At 50.6% G+C, this 25,471-nt stretch overlaps 2 long non-coding RNA genes across 3 annotated transcripts; one reads left to right on the top strand and one right to left on the bottom strand.

The window, feature by feature from the left end:
• Positions 1-811: 811 nt before the first annotated feature.
• On the bottom strand, positions 812-13,984 carry LOC140845567 (uncharacterized). Its single transcript, XR_012124409.1, has 3 exons — positions 13,902-13,984; positions 12,420-12,572; positions 812-1,319 (listed from the first exon to the last, which is right to left on the bottom strand). It is a non-coding gene; the product is annotated as an uncharacterized lncRNA (long non-coding RNA).
• Positions 13,985-16,772: 2,788 nt separating this feature from the next.
• Positions 16,773-25,233, top strand: LOC108387464 (uncharacterized). Of its 2 annotated transcripts, none has more exons than XR_001850815.3 (3): positions 16,773-17,150; positions 19,659-19,827; positions 20,579-25,233. It is a non-coding gene; the product is annotated as an uncharacterized lncRNA (long non-coding RNA). The 2 variants fall into 2 exon arrangements; XR_001850814.3 differs by having other exon boundaries at positions 19,655-19,827.
• The last annotated feature ends 238 nt before the right edge of the window (positions 25,234-25,471 follow it).

Raw genomic sequence — 25,471 nt, 5'->3', positions numbered from 1 at the left:
ATTTCTTAAGAATTTTAATTCTTAATAACATTTTTAATAATAAAGTTTAATCATTTTAATCATTTAATTCATAGATGGATAGGACAGATAATGACCAAGAGGGTCAAATGTCCCTGCAGACTCCAGGTGGCGGGTGTGCGGGCGCTTACTCACTGGACAATGCTTTCAATCTTTCTTACATTTGACAACGTTTGTGCTGAATTGGAAGAATAGTCTGTGTTTGCTTCCTGCGGCTGCTGTGACAAATAACCACGAGCCAGGGGGCTTCAACAACAGGAGTTTACTCTTCAGAGTTCTGGAGACCAGAATGTGAAATCGAGATGTGGGCCTGGCCTGCGCCCTGCAAAGCTCGAGGCGAGAGCCCTTCCTGGCCTCCTCCAGCTCCTGGGTGCCGCTGGGGTCTTTAGCTTTGGACTGAGTCAGCCAGGCTCTGCCTCTGCCTTCAAACAGCCTTTTTCTTTTCTGTCCTTTCTGTCGCTTATAAGAACACTTGTCAGAGGATTTGGGGCCCACCTGAGCAATCCAGGGTGCTCCTATCTTGAGATCCTTAATGACATGGGCAAGACCCTGTTCTCAAATTAGACCACGTTCACATGTTCCGGGAGTTAGGACTTGGATATGTCTTTTGGGGGGAAAATCCGACCTACAGCATAAGCCACGTCCCATGTGTCACCTGTGGGACCCAGACTCTCCTGGCAGCTGGTCCACTTGGAAGCAGCTTCAGGGACCCAGATGACAAGTCAGGGCATCAGGGCCTGGTGCCATCCGGGGGAGAGCACAGTGTTCTGGGTGATGGCACAAGCTCTGGCATCAGGAACAGGGGTTTAAAACCTGGTCCCAACACCGAAAAGCAGGTGACTTTGAGCCTCCGAGCTTCAATCTCTTCATTTGTAATGGGACAGGGGTGTCATTCATTTATTCAGCAAATACTGAAAATATGTATTACAATATCAATTTACAGCAAATATTTATTACCCACTATGTGCCAGGTGCTGAATGTGAGGGGTGGGGATACAGTGGTAAGGGAGATGAGGTCTGCCCTCAGCAGGGAGGTGAGTGGTAAAAAGAAGAAATGGGCTGTTTAGAGAATAAAATTATGCTGATGGGTTGATGTCAACAGGGCAGGAGAGAGGGCTTCCTGGAGGAGGCAACTTTAACTGGAGTCTAAATGACAAGAAGGGGCCAGCCATCAGGTAGGGCATTCCAGGCAGAGGGAAGAGTCAAAGGCTGACCACAGCAGTCCTGGCTTCCAGGATGATGACTCATTCATTTCTTCATTCATTCATTCAGCAGATATTTCCTCCACACAGTGCACCTGCCTGGATACAGCCATGAATGAAGAACAATGAAATGACACATTGAAAACATTCAGCGCCATTCCCCAGCCCAGGGCAAAAGCTCAGTGAACATCAGCGATTATTAATTGTCAGTAGGTTTGGGGATCTCTGCGATTCCCTAGTTTCCCTGAAGGGGACACTCTGCCCTACGACTGTCTCTCCGTAGTGTAAATGACTTTCTTTTCATTCTTATAACGAGACACGTACCAGGGGGAGAAAATCGAGGCAAGGACAAAGAGAGGAAAATACCTGAATTCTCACTTCCTGGAAGGAAGTACGGTTACCACTCGAAGGGTATCTTTCTGGACGTTTCTGTGGGCATGCAGGCATGCACACACACACACACACACACACACACACACAGGTGTGCACATGTACACACACCTACAAATGTCTACATATGCACACGCCTTGTACTCATGTATATACAACACTCACACCACATGAGCAAAGCAAAAGCAAGCAAACGTGTGTGTTCACTCACGCTCACGGATACCCCTGTGTGCATGGATACTGGAATGAGGTGAGTGACGCTGAGTCTTGAAATCAAGGTTCAATCTTGGTTGTATATAAAAAGCGGGTACTTTGTCAATACAGGTTTTTCCATTATTTTGATTTTTTAAAAATTATTGCATTGAATAGAAGCCACAGGGCATAAATCTGCAAAGAAGTAAAAAGCTAACCTTTTCAAACAATATGGCTTCTCTCTCACTTACCAACTTTACATTTCCCTGTATGGCCCTGGAAGATGACTGGTTAGCCAGAGACGGGTAAGATTCCTCAAGGGAGGAACAACCTAAGACAGGCACAGTCGCAGGGGGGCCATCAGGTGAGAATTTGGGGATCAACAGAGGTGAGGCTCAGAACCTCACCCCTCCTGTTTTAAGAGAAATCTTCTGCATCCGTGGATGTTTTGCTGCCCTTGTCTAGCCTGGATTAATACTTAGTCCATAGGCACACACCTGATCATCTGATCATCTACATTTGCCCTCTTACAGCACTAAACTATATTTTCTACCTTTATCTTGCATCTACCTACCACTTCAGCATTTTATTAAAAATAAAAATAATAACAATAATAAAGGGAGAAATGTGGGATCCACATATAAATCAAGTATAAAAATCAAACGAATATTCATATTTGACCTGATTGTTTATAGTTCACAATGCGTGATCAAAACCGAAAGTTTCTGTGATGAATGCTCTTGTACTGTTCACCATGTAAGAATTTATTCACTATGTAAGAATTCGTTCACCATGTAAGAACTTGTTCGTTATGCTTCAGAAGATTGGATTCAGAAGATTCAGAAGATTGGAGACTGACGAGAATTAGGCTTGAGATGGATTAATGATTGTGCATTGAGCATTGACCCCCCTATACAGAATTTTATTGTTGTTAACAACCATTTGATCAATAAATATGAGAGATGCCCTCTCAAAAAAAAAAATTATTGCATTAAAATATTTATCTTGATGCCTGAGCTTTTTGACACCCTCTTAAATTTGTCTCCTGAGGTGACTGCCTCATACCTCACTCTTATCCCAACCCTGGCATATATGTGCACATGCACACACACATATGCACATACATGCACATATGCGCACATATACACGAGTTCACATATATGCACCACAACCCGCTGTTAGGGCTGAAATCAGCCAGTGGGGCAGAGCCATCACTGTGCCCTGCTCCCTCCCACCTTTGCCTTAGTTGCTGCCTAGACACCACCCTTTACTGGGGGTCAAGGTGCCGACAACTGGAACTTTGAAGGGAGAAATACTGCATTTGTGTGAATGGCCTGCCTTTCAGAATGGAACAAAAACAAATCTCAGGACCCACTGCACAGAGAAAGGATAAATATTACTTCATGAAATTGTTGTTTCAGTTCTGGATCTGGGTAGACTACACTGCAATACGAAAAATTAATTCTTTGATTCATGATAAAAATGCTCAAATATGTGCCTATACATGATGTTTGAGATCTGTTTCCATTTTGTTTTTCAATTAATACACTACAGAGGTCACGCGGTGCTAATGAATATAGGTTTGGTCATTTTCTTCTATGCATTTAGTCAACCCCCCAGGCACAACCACATCCATTGTTTTCCAGCTTTTCTTAAAGGTTTTCATAATGATAATAATAGCAAGCCCCTAGTGCGTGCTTGGCAAGAGGCTAAGCATGTCATTCACATTACCTCATAGAGTCCTTATGATACTCCCATTGCACAGGTGAGAAAATGGAGGCTCTGTAACATTAAGTCACATGCCTGAGAACATTTAATTCATAGGTGGTGGAGCCAAGATGTGAACCCCAACTGTCTGACAACAGGGCTTTTACTACCCTGCTTTATTCTTTATAAATCTTTGCATTTTCCTAGAGATGAGTCAGAGAGTCACTACAAATATCCTCCAAGAAAGATGTATCAGTTTACACGCCCATGAGAGAGTATGAGTGTGCTTTCCCATAACTTCACACACGTCGATAAACTTGACAAGTAAAAGTACGTCTTTGGTTCATGAATGGTCAGATTTTGCATCTTTGGAAAGGCTTGTTGACTTTATATCATTCCTTTGTGAGCCTCCTATTCATGCCTATGACAGTTTCACACTTGGAATTTCACCTTTTTATTAGTGATTCATAAATACTCTTTGTGTATGAAGGCTCTTACAGTTTTGTCTGCCATATATGTGGCCAACCAATTTAATCTCTCTTGACCTGGGACCACTTTGAAAGGCCAGACAGGCCTGCTTTTATTGCCTGCCAGGGCTCAGTGAATGTTTCTGTCTTGACGAGTCTTTGCTGCATTTTATTGGTGCCTCTAGAAGCAAAAGTGGAGGCCCTGAGGTCTTATAAACCTCAGTATTATCCAGACCAACATTTGAAGAACACCTCACCTTTCCATGACAAGAGAGCTCAGGCCTTTCGGTCCCAGTTCTGCAGCGCACAGGAATGCCTCAGCTTCTGCCACCTCCAGGTTCAGAAGGGATGGGAACCCATCCATGCCCACCTCCTTCCAGCCACACCCATTTCCTCCAGTACAGTGGAAGGTAGAGAGGAAGGGGCATCACCTCAAGCATAGGCAAGGAAACTGTGCCAGGGGGAGGCAGGTAGGAGGGTCCCTGGCTTCAAAGGCTGACAACCCTTTGGTTAAGGAAAAAAAAGGCCCCTGGCTACTGGAACCTAACTTTCTCACCCATTCTTTAATATAGTCCTGTCAGGGCCTGGGGTTTCTCTGTGCCTCAGTTTTGCCATCTGTAAAATGGGGATAATTTTAACAATCCCATGAGTTAGCTGGTAAAGGGCTTGGAACGGTGCCTGGCACATAGTAGGTGTTCAATAAATAAAAGCACTGTTTCCTTTCCACCGTTTGCTGTATTGATATTAATGCTAAAGTTAGGGATGGAAAAACAGGGCCTCGGGTACCCAGCACCAGCCCAGGGGCAGCAGGGGCTCTTACAGCTTCCTTCCCCGGGTGCCACCTGGGAGGGCCCCTGGGGGAAACAGAACCCCAACAAGACCCTCCCCAGTCTCAAGGCCGCTCTCACCTGCACTCCCGTCCCAGCCCCTGGAGGTCCAGAAGGGTCCCCCTGGGAAAGTGGCACTGGGGAGACATGCGGACACAGAGACTGCACTGCCCAGCGCAATTACCGTTTTCATCCTCATTAAACCACATTTTCATTCTAATTAGAGTCTCGCTGCCTCCCAGAGAGACAGGGCCGATTACTTTTCAGCATCATTACCGCTCCCCTCCCTCTCCTCCCACCCTGCCCAGGTGCCTATTCCACACCGGCTTCTTCTCTCTCTCTCCAACTCTCCACGCACTAGAAAGAAGCACAGAATATTTCTTAGTCGCCTGCTGGGTGCCCACCTTGGCCCCATCCTCCCCTCCCCGTTGTCCTGCTCTGTCCATTTTCCTCCAACACGTGCGCCTAGCCCCAAACATGTCCCTGGTTTGCTTGTTCTGTTTATTGCCCGTCTCTGTTTCCCCAGCACGTCAGCGTCCAGCGCCGGGAGCCCCTGGGCGTGCTGACCTTTCTCTTGCATCCACCAGCCCCTGTCCTCTTGACCGTCCCCAGGGCCGGCCGAAAGCTCTGCAGAGCAAGCACGCTGCTGGAGCAGCCCTTGGCCAATGACCAATGGGTGGTGGTTGATAAAATCCCAGAGAGTCACTGCAGTACTCAGTGCCCAAGGGATGGGTTAAGAACGCTTCTGACGCTCTCCCTGGAGCAGAAGCACCATTGTAGCTAGAACGCAGCATCATTGGGCAGCCCTGACCCACGTCGAAAATAAACTCCTGGGACGCTCGCATTCGGAGTGGGGTGAACCGCCCAGCCCTTGGGGGGCGGTGCAGCTTGGCAACATGCGTTAGAACGCAGGGTGCACAAACCCTCCTTCAGCTTCCTTTCTGGGTGGCCGGCCACATGGAATAACTGCTCTTGAACACGGAGGCCAGAGCCAGGGTGTTTTTGGCAGGCCTGTTTGTGACCATGGGAGATGGGAAACAACTCGTGTGACTGGATAAAGGAGAAGACCATCAGCAGTGGTCCTGTGAAATAGCACGCAACTGTGAAAAAGCTAGTGGGTGTCTGTACTCATTTTCGCTGGCAAAGGCCAAAAGACCTCAAGCCCCTGGATGAAAACAAGAGGCATTCATTATCCCACTGTCTGGAGGCCAGGGATCTGAAACCAAGGTGACGGCAGGGCTGGATCCTTCTGGAAGCCCTGAGGGAGAAGTGGGCCCCTGCCTCTCTGCTGGCTTCTGGGACTGCCAGCAACCCTCGGCCTTCCTGGCTTGCGGCTGCCCCGTCCCAGTCTCTGCCTCCATCCTCACACAGCCTTCTCTGTATTCAGGTCTTTGTGTGCTCTTCTGAGAAGGACACCTGTTATATTGGATTCAGGGCCTGTCCTAATCCAGTATGACCTCATTTTAACTGAATGAGTTACCTACAGAGACCCCATTTCCAAATAAGGTCACATTTGCAGGTACTAGGGGTTAGGACTTGGACATATCTTTGGAGGGAACACACCTCAACCGCAAAATTGCCCTCAGGACCAATCATAAGTATGGTCTGACTTCCTTTATATGATCAAAGTTAACCTTTACTTGGGGGGGCACATGTTCCTGCCTCGACCCCCACACCTCCAAGCTTTAGGCCAACCATGGCTATTTCTTCTCTGCCTTGATTTAGCCAATACTAATCATGCACTTATAAAACATTCAGCACCATCCTAAGCATTTTAGGAGCATTCTTTAATTTTTACAGTGATACCACCAAGTCTGTATTGTGTAGCCCCATGTCACAAATGGAGAAACTGATACATGGGGACAATAAATCCCTATGTCCAGGTCACTCAGCTGGCAGGTGGCAGAGCTGGTCTTTTCACAACTGTCACAACTGGTGATGGACTCCCATGGTTACACGTGTGTACCTGCCATGAAATACACGTGGTCGTTTATTTCTCCTAGCAACCCCGCAGGGCAGTAATTACTTTCATGTCAGAGATGAGGAAACTGAGACAAGGGGACAGTAAAGTGTCGCCCAGTAGTTGCCAGAGCCCAACATGTGACCCTCTGGGGAACCATGGGCTCCATCTCCCAGCAAATGGGGTGAGCGTCCCCTCAAGGCTGAAGGTGGTTTGTTCTGCAGCCTCCGAAAGATGCAGGGGCTGGGTCTCCACCTCAGGGACCCAGGAACCCTTGCCCACCCTAGGCTGACTGTCACACACCAGGGACCCGAGTCAGCCTCTAGATCCCTTCAGAGCTTGGGGATGGAGAAGCACCTCCTTCACCCTGCAGGGGCTTATTAATTAATGCTAATTAATATCTGTGTTCACAGAGCCAGCCAGGCCCCTGGGTCTGGGGCGTCCAAGGAAGGAAAGTACGAGGAAGCTGGCACCCTGCCAAGCAACAGGGATTATTCAGGCTGCCCCGGGCTGGCTGGCAGGGAAGGGCTGGCAGAGACCTCCCCTGGGTCACCTCCCAAGCCTCGGTTTCCTCCTCTGTAAACAGGACAAGAATTCTTTTTCCTATACGTGCAAGGGTGTCCATCAAGCCTTTATGCCTGTAAATTGCTTTTGCGCCCAGAACTCCCTTTATCTGGCTGCCGACCGAGAGGCCTCCCACAGCCACGTGCCTCAATTTCTCTCTCTGGCACACAAAGAGCGGGCAGGATGCCTCCTTGCTGTTGCCCCTCCCACTAGAAGGGTCTGGTGGGGGGCACCCCCGGCTCAGCCTCAGGGAAGGCTTGGGGAGACATTCCAAGCAGCCTAATTAATAATGCCGTTTCGCTAATGTGGCATTGAGACAGTTCCCTGGCCCTTGATTAAAAACAGAAGTTTCCCCCATGTTAGTGGAGACAGAGCAGAAGGGAAAACAAAGACGTGCACACCCGTGCCAGATAAATACAGACGCAAACACATGCACGGCAGATAAACACACACTGGCACACCAAATATACACACAGCCGGCTGCAGAGATGGGGATGGGCTGGCACAGCCTGGCTCAGACAGCCCGAGAGAGCCCCCGCCCCAAGGAGCAGTCACGCGAAAGGTGACGAAGCCCCCTTTCCAGACTCTGCTGAACCTCCAGCCCATCCAGGCCCTACGGCTGCAGCGCACATGGCCAGCAGCCAGAAGTGGGGCAGGAGTGCCCCGGAGCAGCCCTTGGCCTGAGGCAGAGGGACTTGGTGGATAAATACCTCTGCTCCCTCTCCGGGCAGGTGAGGGGCCCACAGGGTCTCCCAGATGCTCCCAGAGGAACCAGCCCTTGTCTACCCTGGCTTTCCCCTCCCCAAGTTCCCTGCCCATGTCTCCCATCTTTGTGCACTGGGGCCATCGGGACAAAGTACCACAGCCTGTGTGGCATTTATTTCTGATGGAAGACGCCCTTCCCGGTTCATTTTGCTGTGTGCTCACGTGGCCGAAGGGACAAGGAGCCGCCTGGGGTCCTTTCATAAGGGCACTGATCCCATTTCCAGGGGCCCCACCCTTGTGACCTGATCACCTCCCAAAGGCCTCACCTCCACCTGCTGTCACCTCGGGGGGTTGGATTTCAACATGTGAATTTGGAGGGGATGCAACCGTCCATTTTATCTCCCCAATAAACCGTGTGCCCTCAGATCCTTGTGTTCAGGGTCTGCTTCTGGGGAAGCCAAACCAAGGCTCCCGCAGAAAGGTAGAAATGCAGAGTGTACACCAGAAGGGTATACAGCAGTGGTTCTCAAAGTGGGTGCTTTTGCTCCCCAGAGGGTGTTTGGCAAGGTCGGCAGACATTTCCGGTTGCCACAGTTGAGGATGGAGATGCTGCTGGGATCCAGTGGCCTGTCACTGAGTCTGCTAAATATCCTCAAGTGCCCAAAACAGTCCCCACAGCAAAGAATGACTCATTTCCCCATGTCAGGAGTGTGGAGGCTGAAAAACCCTGATCTGCAGAAACCCAGTGGACCCTACACCTTGCCACACACCCTGATCCCCACATCAAAATTGCTGAGCGAATGCACATCAGTCAAACACAAACACGCAGTGGGGTTCCCAGGCAGGCAGCCTCAGACCGGAGAGACGACCTGTGCCCAGGGCCTCACGCTAGGAAAATAGCAGGAACGCTCAAGCCCGCTGTTTCCACCCAGGATGCGGAGACCACCAGAGGGGGCTCACCCTGCGTAGGCGCCGCCCGGGTGCAGGGCTCTGCTCCAAGGGCTTGTCGCATGAATGACTCCTTCAATCCCCACAGCCATCTGGGGAGATGGTTCAGTGCCATTAAGCCCATTTGACAGATGCAGAAACTGAGGCCCAGGGAGAGGAAGTGTGTGCCCACGACCCCAGCAGAAGTTCAGATGCCTCCCCTTCCCCCCGTGGTGTGTGTAGACACTGTGGGAAGGCAGAGAAAGCAGGCAGGAAAGGGGCCCTCCCAGTCAGGGTGTGGGGGCTGAGAGGACTTTCGCTACCCCAAAGGGATTCCTGTATCACTTAGAGTAACTCAGAAATCCATTTTTAAATGGATTTTAAACCTGCTGTCCTTGGAGTCAGACATCCCTGGGGGGCCGACCCCAGCCTCGCCACTTCCGGCCCCGGGACTCTGGATGAGTCGAGGTGGCCTTCCTGAGCCTCGGGTTTCTGTCTGCAAATGGGGATTCCTCCACTCACCCTCCCATGGTGCTCTTCCAGGGCGCACTGGGCGCCACACGCTGTGCCCATCCCAGCGCCAGCCTGTACCGGATGGAGCTGGTACATACACAGAGCAAGCCTCCCCCTCGCCCATGTACCCCTCTTCCAATCATAGGCCCTCTTAGCTGGCTTTGTGGGGAGCAGAAGCAGGCAGGGAAGTGGGGTGGAGGGGCAGAGCCCTCCGTCCCTCACCCTCACACCCCAAGCCCATCATCCCCAAGCCTCTCAGACTCCCAGGAGTTGGCACCCGCGGCAACGTCCAAATTCGAGGCCAGGGGCTGTCCCGAGGAGGCAGGCAGGGCAGCGGGCTAAATCTGGAGGTGCCTCCCCCTACAGCCAAATGCTTGGATTTTTCCCACCCGGGATCCCGCCGCTGCAGAATGGGGAACGAGCGCCACCTGTGGGCCACCGTGGGGATGTGCGTGAGGCTCTTGGAAAGTGGGTCGCCCTCTGGGTTCTACCCTTCCGGGCCCTTCGGCCCCCACAGTAGTGTTGCAAGCAGCCCCTGCCTATGAAGTTCCCCTCCACGTCCCGCTTTTCCCAGCCACTCTTTCCACACATGCCTTCTCATCTATGTAGCACTCCCACCACCCACAGCATTTATTGAGCACCCACTGTATACCAGGCTCTGTTCTGGACTCAGAGGACAGAGAAGGAATGGAACAGGTAAACCTCCCTGCCATGCTGGAGCTTAGGGTCTGGGGGAAGATGGAAGAGGAAGGCGACAACACCCAGGTCACTGCTGGGTAAGTATTCTGAAAGAGAAAGTAAACTGAGGGCTGTAACTAATGACTGAGGAAGGGACGTCTGCTCTGGCTATGGTGAGTGGGGAGAGCTCCCCAGGGACACACCTTGTGCACTCAGGCCTGAGAGGGATATAGCCCCTGCCATGTCAAGTCCGGGGAGGGCACAATCAGTGCAAAGGCCCTGGGGCAGACAGGAGCTTGAGGTGTTGGAGTAACAAGAAAAGAGGTCAGGGTGGCTAGAGCTGAGAGTGGAGGGGAGGTGGGGTGGGATGTTAAGGCCTCTGTTGAAGATGAATCCAACCTCACACTCCCAAGGGGAATATAATAAACCTCACTCTGAGCAGAAAGCTCTCCACCTCCCAGCTCCACAGAGTTGCTCATCTGCCTTACCCTCCCCACCCACCATGCCAGCCCGGAACCAGGTGTCCCCTCAGAGAAAAGCCCCAGCCCATGTGCCTTTGCCTCTGGTGATGTCTGCTCCAAGTGCACCATCAAGGGACATGTGCAGTGGAGGGGCATGGGGTGGAGTGACTGGCTAGGACTGGGGGAACAGGAAGGGGCTCTTTGGGGGATGCCCAGGGCTAGCTTGTTGGAACTGTGGCAAAGCCAGGGGTCTGTGAGAATCTGCATGTACCAGGGTTCCTTGTGGCCAACTGCCCCTCACCAAACAGTCCATGGGCATTGGAGCAGGGGGTAGTCTCTGCTGGCAAGCCCCCTCCTCGTTCCCCTGGCCACCAGACACGGGAGCCACACAGGAGCCATGGCACCAGTGCCTGTCAGCCGTGGTGAGCACCCTGTCTTTCCCACCCAGGACTGCCTCCATCCTCCCCGTGGCTGGCCTGTGTCCCGGCATCCTCACCCCCATTTGAGGCCGGGGTCTCTGCTTCAGCTCCTCTTGGCAGGTGAGGAAGCCCTCAGGGGTGTCAGCAGTCCCATGCCCTGGACCCCAGCCCAGCGCAGCCCCTCCGCCTTCACACCCTCCAAGAACAAAGTCCCTCTGTGTGGCCTGACAACCCCGAACGGGACTCTGCAGGGAAATGCTGGGGTTCCACTAGTGCTGCTCCCTCGGTCCCCACATGGGGGGGTCCCTAAGGACTCTGTGGGTCTCACTCAGCCCCAGGAGGGGAACAGAGCCCAGTCCCCAGTCCTGTGGCCTCAGCTTTGGGGTTTGCCTGGCTCGTGGGGAGGGGACAGAGTCTCCTGGAGCTTCTAATTATGGTTTCAGAGGCATAGACTTAATTACTGCCTTTCAAAGGGTTAATTACCCCTAATTGGTTGGGAATCTGGCAATTCTTGAGGCTTCTGAGAACCAAAATATTTCCCCTTCCAGAAGCCCCATGTACTTCGGGTCTTCCCCGTTTCCCTGCATGGAAGTCTGTGGCGAGCTGGGCAGAGCTGCGAGGACCCAAAGCCACCCGTCTGCCCTCAGAAAACCCACTTTCTGGGCTGGTCACAGGCAAGGGCTGAATTCAGAGGAGGGGGAGTCCCAGGCCAGAGAAAGACCGGAGCACTTCCTGAAGGAGGTGGCCAAGGGATGGTCTTAAGGATCCCAAGTGAGACCCCCTGGTGGGCCCAGGGCTCCTCTGATCCTGGCCTACCTGGGCAGCTGCAAGGCCTGGAAAAGCTGGAGCTGATGGTTCTGGGCCTAAGGGGTGTCTGTTTGGAGCCTTGGTTTCCTCATCTGTTAAATGGGGTCAAAGCCGCAATGACCTAGGCACTGAGAAGGAGCAGAAGGAAGTGCACCACGCATGGCTGCCCTCTCAGACAGGAAACCCTGGTAGGCATGAGGTGGCGGCCCTCACCCAGAGCTCACCCAACACCTTCAGCCTTCCCGTCCCTCCCGAGGGGGGCGGCTCAGTTTCCTGCCTGGATGTGTAGTAATGTGTTAAAACTTGGCCACCCCCCTGCTTTCCTCTTAACCCCCTGACTGGGCCCTAAACACGCCACCCTGGTTCCCAGGTCAGACCCTTTGCCCTTGAAGTTCCCCCATATGGCTTACTTCCCCATGGTGCTGTGTCTGGGAAGCTCTGGCCCTAAAATATCACCTCCTCTAGGGAGCCCTCCTTGATTATTTTGTTGCCCCAGGAACCACTCCTTTGCTGAGAAGCCTCCTGCCTATCATGCTTTTACTCCTCTGAGAAACGACCTTGTTTGCGTCCTGGCTGGGTTACCTCAGGCTCAATTTCCTCATGTGTAAAATGGCCATGATGGCAACAGTCCCCTCAGAGTCCTGGGTCCTGACTGGTGGCCCCAGAGGCCAGGATGTGTCAGAATCTCCTTCTGCAGGTCACGGGATGGACTCGGTCCCAGCATTCTGAGCAGAGCTTGAGGACAGCAAGCCAGAGAGGGTGGACAAGTGAGGCCCAGGTGACCAGTCAGACAGAAGTGGTTAGGGAGGAGGCAGACATGGGAATAGTGGTCAGGCTGATATGCTCCCATTTTATGGATGGGGAAATGAAGTCATTTACTGCGGGCACACAGCCTTCTAGCGGGGCAGCTGGGATTTGCACACATTTGGCAGAGTCCCACAGGCAGGGGGTGGAGGACAGGGAGCTGAAGGAGGCCGAGGGAGGGAGCAGCATGGGGAGGGCTGTTTGGAGGGAAGGTGAAAGGGGAAGTTTGACTCAGTTGTGTTGGAGAGGCAGAAGGAAATAAAGGAGAAAAGGAGGGCAGAGAGAGGAGAGGGAGAGAGAGAGAAGGAAGGGGTAAAAAAAAGAAGGAAGGAAGAATTAGTCAGGACTATTTCAGTTGCAAGTATTCAAACCCTAATTGGCTTAAGGAAAAAAAAGAAGATTTTATTGGTTTATGTAACCGAAAAGCCTAAGGTTGTTGGCTTCAGGCACAGCTGGATCCAGGGTCTCGAACAAAGAACTCTCCCTCTTTCAACTAAGCTTTCCTCTGGTGAGCTTCACTCGCAGGTAGTCATTTCCCATGGGGATGAAATGGCCTCAGCGATCCCTGGTTTATATTTTATCAGCCCAGAAACTCCAGAGAAAAATGAGAAAGCAGATTGGCCAGATAGCTTTAGCAACAATCATGGGCTACCTCTCATTGGACAGACTGAGGCCATATGTCATTTAGGAACCAATCACTGTGTCTGGAAAGGAAGGACTGTGTCTATTGGCATGCCTGAGTCATGTGGTCATTACTGGTGATGGGGGTGGGGCTAACCCCACTAGACCTAAGGGGACAAAGGGTGGAAGAGAAAGTAATTCGTTCAACAAATGTTTATTGAGCCCCTACTGTGTGCTTGTCCCTGGTCTAGACGCTAAGGATACAGAAGTGAACAGGACCAGAGGAAAAAACCCTTCCTCCTGTGGCTGATGCTATAGGTAAATGCATGAGTTATAATGACAGTAGGAGGTGGCATGTGCTATATAGAAAGTTAAAGCAGGGGTAAGGCTAGGAACAGCTAGGGGAAGGGAGCTGAGATTTTTAAATAGGTGATGACATCCGTGTAAAGGCTTGAGGCAGACAGAGTGAAAAGATCTAAGAGAGGGTATTCAGGACAGAGGGAACAGTCCATGCAAAGGCCCTGAGGCAGGAGCCTGCCTGGTGGCAGGGAGGGAGGGAGATAATAGGAGGTGAGGTGGGGAAGCGACGGGCCAAATCGTGCAGGTCCTCTTGGGCCTCGGGAGGACTTTGGATTTTACCTTGAGTAAGATGGGAGCCGCGGAGGGTTCCGAGCCGAGAAGGCACGGGACCTGACTGGGCCCAGGCATTCATTCACAGGAAGAATAGATGATCAGACCCACAGAACAGCTCTCATATATACAGAGATTTTATGTCTAAACAATTGGGTTGGGCCTCACAGTGAGTTAATCTTTCACCCCAGGCTGGGTGTTTTTCCCCGCATGGTCTCTGTAGGGCTGCCTGCTGCCCCCCTTTCCCCCCCGTTCCCCTAGTTTCTATTGTTACTCTTTCTCACGACTAACAGGGAGAGGCACAGGTGGGGAGAGGGGCTGGGAGGGTGGGCCACCCCTCCCATGGGGCAAGGAGTCCCCAGCCTTACCCAGATCCAGGACACACCTGGACATGTCTGCTGGGAATGTTTGCTTTTTGCCCTCTCCAGGTTGGTGGGAACAGGTGTGGCTGGGGCACAGGGAGGCACAGCTAGCTTGGGGTGGGGCTGAGGGAGGGAAGCGGGGTCAGAGAGGAGCAGAAGGCCCTGGACCCAGAGGTCGCACCCTCCAGAAGGTACTGTGGTTTCAGGACCCAGTGGCCCTTGCTTTGTTTGGGTACCAAGGCGTGTTCCTAAGCCCGAAGCCATAGGAAGGGGTAAGGGTGCGGTGGCAGGCCCTGGGCTTGGGCTGGTCAGAGCTACTGATGGAAATGCCGATAAGGGCCCTTGAACGGGTTGGCCAACATCCTGTTTGGACAGGCTTTTTTGGTTTTCTCTCCTGCAGCCCTACCCTGGCCCTGATGGGATAAATACAATCAGGGTGCGTGAGCCCAGTGTAAACTCTGTCAGAAACAGACATAACCCCCCTTCAGGATTCCCGAATAGCAGGATAGACAAATGCAAAAAATAAAAAGAACTTAGACCCTACCTTACATCCTAAATGCAGAAAGTAACTCTAAAAAGATGTAGACCTACATATAAAACTTGAAACTATAAAACTTCAGGGAGAAAATGTACAAATCTCTGGGACCTTAGCTTAGGCAAAGATTTCTTAGATATGACACCAAAGGCATGATCCAGAAAAGAAGACAGTAAATTAGACTTCATCAAAATGAAAATTTGTGCTCTTCAAAAGATACAGGACAAGCTGCCAAGGGGAAATACGTGCAAATCACATGTCTGATAAAAGACTTATATCCAGAATATACAGAGAGCTCTAAAAATTCAATAATAAGACTCAACATCCATTCATGTTTAAAACTAAACAAGGTAGAAAAAGAAGAGAACTTCCAAACTCTGATGTAAATTACAAAAAAAAACAAAAAACAAAACACCCTCACAGTAACTATCAAACTTAATTGTGAAATAGTGAAAGATATCTCCTTGAGATAAGAAAGAGAGAAGGATGGTTTATCACCACTTCTCTTAACATTGCACTAGAGGACTTAGCCAGGGCAACAAAGAAAGAAAAGATCATAAACCATCTAAAGATTGAAGTGCAATAAATATCACCTTCACTGTGTGTGAATGACACTATTATGTAGCTGCAGATATAATAAAATCTACTGATTAATAGTACAATTAAGTGAATGTAACAAGGTCCCTGGATGCAAGGTCAATATATAAAAATAAATTCTATTTCTATATGCCAGCAACAATCATTTGAAAAATAATTTTTTAAACACTCAATTAAAAAACCAAAAACCCAATTTAAACATAGGCAAAGGATTTGAACAGATTCTTCAGCAAAGAGGATACCTGGGTGGCAAATAAGGAAAGGAAATGTCCTCAGCAAATTAGTCATTAAAGAAATGCAATGAAATACCAATGCAGACGCCTCTTGGAAGAACTCAAAAAAGGACTTGACAGTACCTGCGGTTGGTGAGGATGTGGTGGACAAGAATACTTAACCACTGCTCGTGGGGCTATAAAATGGTACCATCACTTTGAAAAACAATGTGGCAGTTTCTCAAACAGTTAAACAAATATTTACCATATGATCCAGAAATGGAAGCATATGTCCACACAAAAACTTGCACACAAGTGCTCATAGCAGCATTATTCATAAGAGCCAAAAGATGGAATAACTCAAATATCCAGCAACAGATGAATGGATGTCCAAAATGGGGTGGAGCCATACAATGGGATATTATTCAGTGATAAAAAATGAACAAACCATTGCTAAACGCAGCAACGTGGATGAACCTCAAAACCATTACACTGAGCAAAAGAAATCAGACACAAACTATTTCATATTGCACTTATGTGGAATTTCTAGAAAAGGCAAAGCTATAGAGACAGAAAGCAGACCACTGGTTACCTGAGGCAGGGGAGGATAGGGGAACCAGAGCTGATGAAAATGCCTCGACACTGCATTGTGATGACGGCTGCACCACGTGGTAGAATTACTAAAAGTCACCTAACTGTATATGTACAAGGGGCTAGTTATGTGCCATGTAAATTATGCTTCCAAGAAGCTATAAAAAAAGTTGTCCTACATCTTACTACACTGATGGACAGTGACTGCATTGGGGTGTGGGTGGGGACTTGATAATATGGGTAAGTGTAGTAACCACATTGTTTTTTCATGTGAAACCTTCGTAAGAGTGTATATCAATAATACCTTAATAAAAAAAATTTTTTTTAATTTTAAAAAAAGAAAGTTGCCCTAATAAACCACAGATGGGATTGTCACCATTTGGAGGATTAAATCAACAGGTACCTTCGGTGCCAGACCCCGCGCGGCACACGGAAGACATGCCAGGTAACAAAACAGACAAGAAGCGTGCCTTTGTGCGGCTGACACTCTCTGGGGGAAACAGATAGGAAGCAGGAAGTAAAACCTATGAAGCGTCATATGGTGATGTGTCACAAAAAATAAATGGGCAGGGGAAGGGTCTGATTTTAAGTCGGGGTCAGGGCAGGCTCTCTGAAGAGGTGATGTCTGAGTAAAAATCTGAAGGAAGTAAGGAGGAAGCCATGTGGAGATTTAGGAGAGGAGATCAGGCTGTGGGAACTGCAGGTGCAAAGACTCTGGGGTCAGAATATGCCAGGAACAGTGAGGAAGCCAGAAGGGCTGGAGAAAATAGTGAGGAGGAGATGGGTGGAGAATGTAGGGCCTGTGGGTCATGGGGAGGACTTTGACTTTTGCTCTCAGGGAGGTGGGAGCTACAGAGGATTCTTGAGCAGAGGAGGATCGGTGCCTGACTCAGGTGTTCCAGGGTGCCCTCTGGATGCTGTGAGGGCGACAGCTTGTGAGAACTGGAAGATCAGGGCAGAGGTAAGTGCACTGGTCCAAGTGGGAGATGTGGAGGCTGATCAGAGGTGGGCCGTGGAGGAGGTGAATGGGGTGCATTCTGGATCTGAGCATCTGGGCCACCAGAAAGGAAACTGAGAGACGTGGAGGGGGTGCCCAGGCGGGACGTGGGTCCACAGTGACTCTCGTCCCCAGTCGAGGCATGGCCCTGATTTGAGAGCTCTGGGGCTGCGGGTACCTCTAGGGGCAGAGGTTCTTAGAGCCAGGTACCTCCTCCCTGCGGCCTCCCAGTGCCCACTCTGGCTGTTTCCTTTCCAGACCTTCTCCCCTGGGGAATCCAGCCCATGTGCTTCTGATTCCTTTGTCCTGAACTCATGCGGCACGAGCGCCCCGAAAGCCTTATGTGGAAGAGTCTGGAGGCAGGGGGTGGGGAGGGGGGCACATTCCTCCGGGGGGGGGTGATGCAGGGTGGGGGACACAGGGCCGTGTCCAGGGCATCCAGCAGTAGGGAGGCATCCTCCCCAGCCAGGCCAGACTGGCCGCCGCCGGGCAAAGGCTCTCTTTGGGCCCTGGCCGGCGCCCGCCCACAGCCCAAGCTCTGGCTGCCCTGACCCCCCCAGGCCTCCCACACACTTCCTCTGAGGAGCCGTGACCGTGGGATTCGGTGTTTCTCGTCCTCTCCCTCTTGTCCTCGACCTCCTCTGTGGGGGCCGCAGCAGGCCTGGCAGGGCCCGTGCATGGCCGGAGCCCCAGGGCTGGCCACTGACCCTCCCTGGCACGTCTGCCATCCCCGGCCTCTGGCCACTGGGCTCCCTCTTCTTCCCCACCACGTGGGCATCCCTGGTCCCCTCCTGCCTCTCCGTGTCCAAAGTTTCAGAAGGGTCTCTGTAATTCATTTGCTCTTTATGAGCACAGACCCGCTGGACCCAGTTCTGGCCACTGAGCAGACACAGTGACCAGTGCTTAGAAGTTGATGTTTGCAGAGGCCTTTCTGGGCGTTAATAAATCAGCCCCACTGTCTTCCAAAGGCCCTGTGAAGGGGGAGTGAGGATTCTTGTTTCCATGTTACAGATGGGGAGATGGGCACAGCGAGGTCGTGCCGCTGACCTAGGGCCACACCAGAAAGGGGCAGAACTAGGACCAGAGCCCCGACCACGCTGCTCTTCCGCCCTTCTTGAGAGCAGCAGATGGGGTCCCGGCCTTCTGGAGCTCTTGGTCCAGAGGCAAGAAACAGGAAATAGCACATGAACAAGAACATACCATTCAGTGACAAGGGCACTGGAGATCTCCAAGAGGATGGCTGGGGAGATGGGGGCTGGGGTGGGGGCCCCCGAGACCACCCCCGGGGGTGAATGATTCACTGGGACTCACAGAACCCAGAGAAGCTGTTGTACGCATGGTCATGGGCGATTACAGGGAAAGGAGGCAGGTGCGAATCCACAGAGGACTAGGGCACATGGGGCAGGACCTAGAAGAGACCAGGCGTGAGCTTCTGGGTGTCCCCTCCCCATGAGGTCATGCAGACAGCTTCTCATTCCCCCAGCAACAATGTGTGACAGCACACACAGAGTATTGCCAACCAGGGACACTCGCCTGGGCCTTGGTGTCCAGGGTTTTTACTGGGAGTTGGTCACGTAGGTGTGGCTGACCTCAGGCTCCAGACCCTCCAGAGGTCAAGCTGATACCACATCATGGCCCAGGACCTTCACCACAAATCACACTGTGAGCATAGACTATCTGGCCTGGCTAAGGTCCTAGCTGTACAGACACACATATCAGGCAGGATGCTCCAGAGACTTAAAGATGACCTCCCGTGAGCAGATCAAGGGCCAGTAGTGCAGACAGGCCTTGCTTTGGAATGCGCAGAGTGGGAGCAGGCCAAGCCTGCTGAGGTGAGTCTATACTATGCAGGACTGAATGTTGTGGTGGGCCAGGAATACGTCTTTAAGGATTTCAGGTTGAACCTTAGGCCAGAGGGTTCTTATCTGATCAAATCTTGAGCTGACACCTGATGGCAGCCTGGTTAGAGACTCTGAAGGAGGAGCTACACCCATCTCTGGGGGCAGATAGTTCCAAGAAGAAAGAACAAATAGCAGATGCAAAGGCCCTGAGGTGGGTCTGAGCTTCCAAGAAGAAAAGGAAGGCCAGCACAGCCAGGCCAGGATGAGGGAAGGAAGTGAGCTAACGGATCATCTGTGGCCAGATTGGAGGGCCCGTGGACAGGATGACAGAAGGAGGGAGTCCAGGAAGTCACCCCCATTTGGGGCCTGAACAACTGAGCTGGTGGTGGAGCCATTCACTGGAAAGAGAAAACCAGTGGACAGACTCCAAGGGGCGAAGATGGCCCCATGATTCCCACCTCCTGGTATCCACACCCTGACCTCAAGTGTGAACAGGGTCCTCATGTCTCACTTCTAACAGTAGAATAGGACAAAGAGGGGTGTCACTTCCAAGATTAGGTTACAACAGATGGAGACTTCCATCTTGCTCCAACCGTCCCTCTCTCCCTCTCTCTTGTTCTGATGAAGCCAGCTGCCACGTTGTGAGCTGCCCTATGGAGAGGCCACCTCCTTAAGAGCAAGTAAGGAATTCAAAACTTCCAACAACACACAACAATGCTTGGATAGAAGCCTGTGAAGGGACCTGAAGCAGAGAACCCAATGAAGCCATTCCCGGTTCCTGACCTACCGAAACAGAAACTGTGAGATCATAACCATTTGGCGTTATTTTAAGCCCTTACATTTGGAAAATTTTTGTTACACAGCAATAGCTTGCTAACACAGTAAGTAGGTTTGGCCAGAGGTCAAGAGGGGAATCAGGAGTTATAGTGTTTGCCATATGAGGAAAAAAGAAATCATCATAGCCATCTGCCTTGGGCTACCTTCCCGCAGTTGCAGAGCCTGAGGCAAGGATTTGAGTGCAGACATTTCATTAGAAGGGGATCCTAGAAAGCATGAGTAGAGGAGACAGAAAGTGAGATAGGGAGGTGCAGGCAGCAAATACAGAGAGTTTGAATGCGCACATTACTGCTGTGGTCACGGGGCTCAGTCCCTCTGGGGACCTCTGATAGAGTGCATAAGACGCACACCTCAGTTACCCCACATGAGGGGTGAAGGAGCTGGAGTATTGATTTAACAAGATGATGGAGGTTTATTCCCAGGTATGTTAACTCCCTCCCAGTTTGAACCTGGGCCCACATGGGCCATAGAAAACCCCCAGGCAGTTTACCACAGCTGAGATTAGAGTAAGGCAAGCAAGGTACACAGATTTTTCCTTTGCCTCAGGCTCTAATATGTCTCAGCACATCACTATGACAGATCCTGTCTTCATCGAAAATTTTGCTTCTTTATTCATCACGGATGTTTGGCATTAACTTTTATTATTTCAAACATTGTGTTAGAATAATATTGAGTTGTTTGGTGCCTCCTCAAAGTTTGATTTTCTCATCCTAGTTCCAGCCCTGGAATTCACCTAAGGAGGCCACCAACACCACAGGAGAGGACTCAGATGTCAGCTGCCACATCGGAGTCTGGGTATGCTCAGTCCTGCTGCAGTAACAAGTGAGCTCCAAATCTCAGGGACCTAAAACATCAGAGATTCCACTTCTCACTTGGCACATTGTAGGTTGCCAGAGCCGAAGGACAAGAAAACACACAGTGGCTTACACCAGCTCTTCAAGTTGCCGCCTGCACATGACCAGTGTCATAACCGCTCACATCTCATTGGCCAACACAAGTCTCACAGCCACACAAGCAAGAGCTGGAGTGGTAGTGACCGACGGCCATTAGCCAGCAGGCTAAGAGCGCATTAGGTACATTTATACTGTTGTTTAACCATCCCTGCCCTCCGTCTCCAGAACTTGTTTCTTTCTTTCTTTTTAAATTTTGACATGTGTTACATGCTTGTAACCATGACCCAGATCAGACTATCAAACATTCTCACTCATTTTTCTCCCCTTCCCCTGGGCCCCCCATCCCCTTACCTCCAGCCCCTGTTTTTGTTTTGTTTGCTCATTTCATTTTTTCAAATTCTACACATAAGTGAAATCCTATGGTACTTGTCTTTCTCAGCCTGGCTTGTTTCCACTGAGCATAATACCCTCCAGCTCCATCCATGTTGTTGCAAATGGCAGGATCTCACGCTTTCTTATGGCTGAATAATATTCCATTGTGTATATGCACTACATCTTCTTTATCCATTCACCTATCAGTGGACACTCAAGTTGCTTCCATATTTTAGCTATTGTAAATAATGCTGCAATAAACAGCCATGCATGGAGCTTTCTTTCCAAATTAGAGATTTTCTTTTCTTCATATGTATTCCCAGAAGTGGAATTGCTGGGTCATACGGTATTTCTATTTTCCTTTTCATCTTGTAAAACTGAAACTCTCCCCTTTAAACACTAACTGCCCACTTTCCCTCCCCTGGCCCCCGGCCCCCACATCTACTTGCTGTGTGTGTGTGAATCTGACTCCTCTGGGGACCTCCTATAAGTGGAACCATGCATTTGTCCTCTCGTGACTCTCTTATTTCACTCAGTATAATGTCCTCAAGGGTCATCCAAGTTGTAGCATGTGCCACAATTTCCTTCCTTTTAAAAAAAATTTTAAGTGGTAAAAAAACTTGTAATATAAAGTTCATCTTAACCACTTTTAAGTGTACGGTTCAGTGGTGTTAAGCATATTCACATAGTTGTGCAACCAGCCTCCAGAACATTTTCATCTTGCAAAATTGCCACTTAACACCCACTGAACAACAACTCGCTTCCCACCACCCCCCAGCCCCCGGCGCGCCACCCTTCTGCTCTCTGTCTCTGTGAGGGTAACTGCTTCCGTTCCCTCTTACAAGGAGACTCTTAGAAGGACACAGGACCTGTCCTTTTGCCTCTGGCTTATTTCACTCCGCATAATGTCCTCAAGGCCTATCCATGTTGTAGCAGGTGCCAGTTTCCTTCCTTTTTAAGGCCGAATAATATTCCATGGCAGGGATACCCCACATTTTGTTTATCCCTTTGCCCACTCATAGAAACTTGAGTTATTTCCACTTTTTAGCTATTGTGAATAAGGCTGTTGCAAACGCGGGTGGACAAATATCTCTTTGAGACATTGCTTTCAATTCATTTGGAATCGCTGGATCGTACACTTATTCTGTGTTCCATTTTTTAAGGAACCGCCAGACTGTTTCCATTTTACAGTCCCACTCACAGTGCACAAGGGTTCCAATTTCTCCACATCCTCGACAACCCTTGCTGTTTCCTGTTTGCGTTTTATAGTAGCCACCCTGATGGGTGTGAAGTAGTATCTCATTGTGGCTTTGATTTGCATTTCCCTGATGACAGGTGATGCTGAGCACCTTTTGGTGTGCTTACTGCCCATTTGTCTGAGGATTTTGATGACTCCATTTCAAAGGAAGCTCAGTGCATGGCTGTTAGTCTCCTTCCCAATGCCAGGGCACCAGGTAACCTGCAGGGTCCACAGGGCTGGTTCTTTGAGCCAGGCAGAAGCTGGGGGTGAGAGGCAGGCATGGTGTGCCATATCCTGGAAGGCACTGCTGCTAACCTTCATCACTTGTCACCAAGAACCACGCCAGGGACCACAAAAAACCCCAGTGACACCATCATCCCCAGATACACAGGTGCCGACAAGAAATGCTCCCCTTAAAGTCCTTCCTTGGAGCACTCAGAAGAAACACTGCTGTCTGTCCCTCTCCCCGTGGCTTCCTGTGGTATTACAGCAGGACACCTGCGGCCATGACGGCTTCACGCCAACACACAGGACCCAGACCCGCCGCCCAGTCTTCACCTCCTGCCCTGTGGAGGTGATCAGCGGCTCACAGCACCATCTGTTCCTCTCCCCCTGGACCACGGACTCCATGGACTGTTTTTTCCATCAGCCTGCTTTTCCTTTTTTTTGATTCTTGAATGAATTTATTTTGAAAGGAAACTTAATGCTGTGGCCACAAAAGAAAACCTGAGTCATTTCCATAAGCAGAAAGCAGCAGGAAAAAAGGAATGACATCATAAAAAGGAACGACGTCATAGGGGCAGGAATGGGGTGACGATAAATTCGGTTACTGCTGCTGCCTGCAGAAGGCTCGAGGCTGGACTAGCACGGGACGGCGAGGCAGCCAGGAGCAAAGCCTCGGGGGTCGAGCACGCTCAGGGACCCTGAGAGCCACTGTCTCACCCCCCAGTCCAGCCACAGCACAGAGTATTCTTGAGCCAAAAAGATAGAAAGGAAAGAGAAGGGAAGGGAAAGAAAAGAAAGGCAAAAAGGAAAGTAAATGAAAACGGAAAGAGACAACCAGAGTTTTTAAAGTCAAAGACAGAGCAACAATAAGCGCAGAGTCCGACATGGATTCATGCAACCGTGACCAAGCACCAGCTGTGCACCAGGCACGGTTGAAGTTGCAGGGGACGCGACGTGGCCGAGGCAGGTGCGCTGCACAGGGGCGGACTGTGAGCCGTGGAAACAAGCAGAGTGTCTGCGACCCCCAGGGGCTCAGGGAGGCCACTGGAGATGAGCAGAACAGGAGAGAACCCATGTGGAGTGATGAGGCGGTTCTAGCTGCTCAGCGTCCGCGCCTGTTTGGGCTTTAAATATTTGGAGTATCACCTCTGACTGCATTGCTCTCTGAACAGTTTCATCCTGTTATCTCTCTGGCCTTATCTCCACTTTGCTCCCCCTCACTCACTGGGATTCAGCCACACAGGTCTTCTTGCGGTTCCCCATCGTGCATACCAGCCGCACACTTTGCATAGGCTATTCCCTCTGCCTGGAACACCCTTCCCACACATACAGTCATGGCTTCTCCTTCCTCACCTCTTTCAGGTCTTGCCTCAAATGTCCCCTTGTCAGCGAGGCCTTCCCCAGCCACCCTATTAAGTTCTGCACTTCCTCCCCCCAGCACCTCCCACTTTGGTTAACCTACTTAATTTTCCCATTGTGTAACATCCTCCACTATGTTCTGGTCTATCACGTTCATGGTCTTCCACGTTGAAACGTCAGGTTTTGATCCGGCCTGTTCACACTTGCACCCGCCCAGTGCCCAGAACCTGGCATGTGGTGCTTGTTGAGTGAATGTATGACTGTCAGACATGCCAGAAGAGGAGCGTAATGCCTGCTTCATCTCAGGGCAGTGGAAAGATGAACTGAGGGACAACTGATGAGCCACAGGGAAGAGGTTGTCACAAGAGAGATGCTGGGGGTGCGGGGTGGGGGACACCTGCCAGGACCCACTCAGGTGAAAGTCACATGACATGAAGCCAACCCTTGAACAATCCAGGGGCATTCAGCACATTCACAACGTTGTACAGTAGGGCCACCTCTATCCACATTGTAATGTATATCAGAATTTCATTCCTTTTCTGTGCAGAGTAATGTTCCATTGTATAGATGGACCACATTTGTTTACCCATCATCCGTTGATAGACGCTTGGGTTGTTTTTGCCTTTGGCAAGGATTTGTTGGAGTCCCTGTTTTCAGTTTGTTTCAGGGATCTACCTAAGAATGGAACTACTAGATCTTAGGGTAACCCTATTTTAACATTTTGAGGACCCACCAAATTATTTTCCACAGATGATGAAGTCAGACCCATCTGGTAGAGTGCTGGGGATGGGTTTATTCTTACTGAAGCCCCTGGCTCCTGGGATACATCTCTCCTTTCTGGGACTGGTCATGACCATCAGCACCAGAAACCTGTGACATAGGAGGCCCCAAAGGGGATATGGAGGCATGGGGACAGGTCGACCTGGGCACTCAGCCTCAATTCCTTCCTTCCTTTGCCCTGCCCCACATTCTGAGACCCACTGGCAAGTGCTTGGGAAACGTGAGTCCATCCTCACTGGGCACGGTCAGCTGCCAGCCTACCGCTCCCAGAAGCCCTTGCAGAACGGGGAAGAGGCCGAGAGCGAGAAAGAGGCGGAAATGCCACCACGTGTCACACTGTGTTCCCAGCTCAGGACTGCAGGGTTTCCTGTTGGTGGCTGCCAGCTTCCCCGCCCCCACTGCCCACAGCCCCTCTGGCTGCTCCCCTTCCCCAGCTGGGCCTCCCCGCTCTGGCCATCCCCCACCACCTCTTTCTTTTGCATCCTCAGGCAGCTTCTCACTAAAGCCTTTAAACATTTTTAAATTTCCAAACAAATTTTTGCAGGGCCTCAGGTTCCCAGAATCACTCAAACATAATTCTTGTGACTATCAGTCCATCCATGACCCATTTTCATTTACTTTTTTGATTCATTTTTTTTACAGCTCCAAAAGGCACACTCAGGAGCCCCCCAACCAAGACCTGAGACCTGACTTTGCCCCCTCCCTCCACCACCCTGAATTCTGTTTCTTATTCCCTCA

The sequence above is a fragment of the Manis javanica genome, chromosome 13 (genome assembly GCF_040802235.1).
Source record: "Manis javanica isolate MJ-LG chromosome 13, MJ_LKY, whole genome shotgun sequence".
NCBI lineage: Eukaryota > Metazoa > Chordata > Mammalia > Pholidota > Manidae > Manis > Manis javanica.
Note: the sequence above shows the minus strand (reverse complement) of the source record. Positions and strands in the feature narration are given on the sequence as shown.